Here is a 4,777-nt window from a genome sequence, read left to right on the forward strand (position 1 = left end):
CAGTGGTCCTTCAAAACTTGGCTGGATTCAAAACATTAACTAGGTTCTCTCCACAGATGCTGCCAGACCTGCTGCGTTTCCCCAGCAATTTTGCCTTTTGTTGCTGATCTCCAACATCTGCAATTCATTATTTTAGTGAATAACTGTTTCCTGGTTGCCAGGACCGAGAGAAACTTTCACTTCCAGATCTCTGTATTAGTTGAACATAAATTCCACCAGCGGCCATGATGGGATTTGAATTTATGTTCTCAGAAGACCGAGATCTCTAGGTTGCTCAACCATTATCACTAGATCCCAATCTTCCCTTCAATGACAATTTTCTCCTGACTATTTTCCTTTATTCATTCATCGGATGTCGCATTTTGTCTCCCACTATTGTTCTGGTAAACATCAACTTCACTTTTCCGCTGTTTCCCCATAATCCGCAATTTCCTTTCTGATTTAAAAAAAACTTCTTAGTTTTGAATGCACTTAACAATCCACGCTCAACAGTTGTCCTAAGCATGCAATCCCTTATTTGCAGGTTATTCCCTCTGGTTCGAAACTCACCCATAAGGGTAAACGTTCCCATATCTAGCCTGTCACGTCTCCTCAGAATCTTGTTTGTGACAATAAGGTTACATCGAAATCTTCTAACTTCTATTAACCACAGGCACAACCTATTCATTTCTCCTCGTAAGACATTATTTTCATCCCTGATATCATCCTGGTCAAACTTCTCTGGACTGCCTCCAGTGCCGGTATATCTTACCTTAGCTAAAAGGCCCAAAACACTTCCCAGTGTTCAGTTGTGGCCTAATTGGTGTTTGGTTTAGGTTCACTATAACCTCCCTCCTTTTATAGTCAATTTAAAAACCAACTGCCCATTTACCTTCCCTATTACTCACTGAACTTGGATGAAGTGTTCATGGATGCGAACTTGGAAATCCTCCTATTCAGCAGCTTTCTCCATTTAACATTCAGCACTTTTCCTCCCGACAAAGTGCACAACCTCATTTTTCCACATTCTATTCCATCGGCCAAGGTTTTGCTCATTTGCTTAACCTGTCGATATCCCTCTCCATGTCATCCTCACCACCTGCACTCCAATCAACTGTCTCGACTGCAGTCTTAGCAATAGTACATTCACTTCACTTATCCAAGTAATTCATATCCATATTGTAAATAATTTTGGCCCCTGCACTGATCCCTGTGGCACATTGCTAGTTACAATTTGCGATCCTGAACATGCCCCTATCCCTACTGTATCATTGGTTAGCCAATCATCTGTCCATACGATTTGAGTGTCTCCAATATCATGTGTATATCATTTGCTGTGCCAGAAGTCTTCCAAACTATCCTTGAAAAAGTGGTGGTGAGCTGCCTCTTAAATTGCTTCACAAATATGGTTCAGGAGCGAGTTCCAGGATTTTGATCAATAACATCGAAGCAATGCGGATATGTCACAGTTGGAATGTTGTGTTTACACTTATCTCCTCTTGCTGGTTGAAGTGATGGAGTGGAAGTTGCTCTTGAAGAGCCGCCACTCATATAATCAAGCCAGACAGACCGATTGTGGCCAGAGACTCTGCCATTTTGACTTCTCATCAATCTACATTCTTTCCATCCAAGTTTTAGTCCCATCAAGCTGCAACGCAATGTTGTTACGGCTACAGTAAACTATAATAACGTGAAGATCGCTGGGATGACTTTTTACATCCGACTGCAATATAAACACAGATCAATGTTTCCAGTTTTGGTGGAACAAAAGACATCGTATTGGTGGATAATTACAATTAGTGCAAACACAGCGAGCCATCGATAAATATTAATCCTGTTCACGTCAATGGCCAAATTTCAATTCAGAATCCAAGTGCACTCGGCTGCTTGTAACACAGACAACATGACAAAATGGCTCATAGGAGGAGAAATGGGGCATTGAGGAGGAGTGAAATGTTTGCTTTTGGTCACCTCCACAATTGTTAGAAAAACAGGTTGAAAGAATTCTTAAAAGGTGGCTGACAAAGTGGTGTGGCATAAAACTTCAGACAGCACAAAGTGGAAGACCACTTTCTAGTGGAAGAAAAAGACATTTCTTATTTCTGAAAGAACTGGAAAACAGAAGAGGGGATGAAATCTGAATTGGGAGCTATTTCCTATTTGTTGAGGATGTTGCTTCAAGATAGTCTTGGTTTAGAGCATAAGCTCTTCATCAGGAATAAAGGGCGGCCCAAGGGGGCTGAGAGATAAATGGGAAGGAAGTGGGGCTGGAGGGAAGGTAGTTGGGAATGCAATAGGTAGATGGAGGTGGAGAGTGATGGTGATAGGTCAGAGATGAGGGTGGAGCAAATAGGTGAGAAGCAAGGTGGACAGGTATGACAGGTCAAGAGGTTGGTGTTGAATTGGAAGGTTGGATCTGGGACAAGGTGGGGAGAGGAAATGAGGAAACTGGTGAAATTACATTGATCCCATGTACTTGGAGGGTCCCAAGTCAGAAGATGAGGTGATTTTCCTACCAGTGTCGGATAGCAAGAGTTTGGCAGTGGAGGAGGCCCAGGACTTGAATGTCCTTTGTGGAATGGGAGGGGTAGTTAAAGTGTTCAGCCACAGGGCCGTCGGTCGCTTAGTTTCAGTGTCCCAGAGTTGTTCCCTGAAATGTTCCGCTAGTTGGCGTCCAGTTTCCCTAAAATGGATGAGACCATATTGCGAACAATGGGCATAATATTATAAATAGATTGCATAAATCGTAGCCTGCCAGAGTTATTTTATTGTATTAAATTAAAGAAATTTTTAAGTAAATTGGGTGACTGCATGAAACGGTTTATTGGTCAGATTTGAGTCATCACCCCCAAATGAGACAATGCCATGAATATCAGTGAACTGCTCTTTTTGTTAAAAACCACAAGTTCTTGACGTATTTTCACAACTTACTGGTATTCACACCTGCACATTCAATGTCAAACCCTGACATCAGAAATGAAATTACAGCATTAATTTTGACTTACAATATTCGAAGAAACAAATTAATAGTACACAGTGAATACCAAGTCTGATTAATATGAAATTAAATTTGACCAAAAAACCATAAAATCAAGATGGGAGATAAGAAATGGGGGAAGGGCAGAAGGCAAGAAATGCAGCATCATAGAAGGTGCTCCTCCAGGGAGTGTATTTTACCAGCTACCACTGCTAAATATAAACACTCTGATATGATCATCCGGTTTTAATGTAAACCATAGCCCCATACAGTAGGTACCATTTAAATGAGTTAATAGATTCAAGCCTTAAGCAAATCCAGCCCCCAGCCTTACACCCCGCTTCTTGGAGCTTGGATCTTCCTCCAGCTCTGGGGGGGGTTGTTGAACTCCTGGGCTCCAGCTGCCAGTGCCACTCCTCCACTGAAGAAGCTTTGAGAAGTAAATGCAAAGGCAAGATCCAGAACAGAGCACCTTTGCAAAGGAAAGCAGCTCACGGAGATATTACACGGTTTTGACCCACCGACCTTTGTGTAATGTGCCCAGCACACTCACACAGCACTACTCTGCTTCTGTGCTCCCATATGCTGGATTGTAGATCATTCAAAAGTAGGTCCTATATCCCTGATTACATCGGTACACAAGGCAGTGAAGAAAGGTTTCAGCACACTTGCCTTCATCAATTAGGGAATTGAGTATAGATGTTGGCAAGTTATGTTGTAGTTATACAGGACGTTGATTTGAGGCTGCACCTGGAATATTGAGATCAGCTTTGGTCCCCTTGGTGTTCTGACTTCTGACTTCTTCAACTCTGGGTTTGTGTTGAACTTGATGGGATACTTTGTGCAACTCAGCATGTTTAAACAGTATCTCTCAGAGGGATTCATTTGAAAATTTTCAGGAGTTGAGCGCAATAAGATTGAACTATTCAAAGTTACTTGGACTCTATTTTAAAATTACATCAGGACCAGTAGTCAGAGACACGTACAGGATGGAAACAGACACTTCGGTCCAACTTGTCCATGCTGACCTGAAATCCTAAATTAATCTCGTCCCATTTGACAGCACCTGACCCATATACTCTGGCAGCTCATTTCATGTATCTACCACCATGTGCATGAAGACGTTGTCCCTTTAATATATTTCATCTCTGACCCTAAACCTAATCCTCTAGTTCTGGACTCCCCCATCCCAGGGAAAATACCTTGTCTATTACCCTGTCCATGTCCCTCATGATTTTGTAACCTCTATTAGGTCACTCCTCTGCCTCCGATGCTCCAGTGAAAACAGCCCCAGCCTATTCAGCCTCTCCATGCAGCTCAAATCCTCCAAACCCCAACAACATTCCTGTAAATCGTTTCTCACAGAGAAGTCAACGTTTCAGTCCTGAAGAAGAGTTAATACCCAAAGCGCTGACTACTCCATATTCTGGTGCTGCATGGCTTGCTGTATTCTCCCAACCTCCTGCTTGCCTACTTCGGGGTGCAATATGTAGTGGGTCAGTGGTTACCACTGCAGCCTCACAGCACCAGGGGCTCAGGTTTGATTCCAGCCTTGCTTGGCTGTCTGTGAGGAGTTTGCACTTTCTCCCAGTGTCTGTGTGGGTTTTCTGTGGGTGATCCTGCTTTCTTCCATAAACCAAAGATGTGCAGGTCATGTGGATGAGCCATGCTTAATTGCCCATAGAGTTAGGTACATTAGTCAGAGGGAAATGGGTTTGGATGGGTTACTCTTCGGAGGGTCGGTGTGGACTTGTTGGGACAAATGGCCTGTTTCCACACTGAAGCTAATCTCATCTGCGCTACTTTTGTCACGAACGAATG

This window comes from Chiloscyllium plagiosum, unplaced genomic scaffold (genome assembly GCF_037043375.1).
Source record: "Chiloscyllium plagiosum isolate Xiang-an unplaced genomic scaffold, Cpla_swu_hap1 HiC_scaffold_27, whole genome shotgun sequence".
Taxonomy (NCBI): domain Eukaryota; kingdom Metazoa; phylum Chordata; class Chondrichthyes; order Orectolobiformes; family Hemiscylliidae; genus Chiloscyllium; species Chiloscyllium plagiosum.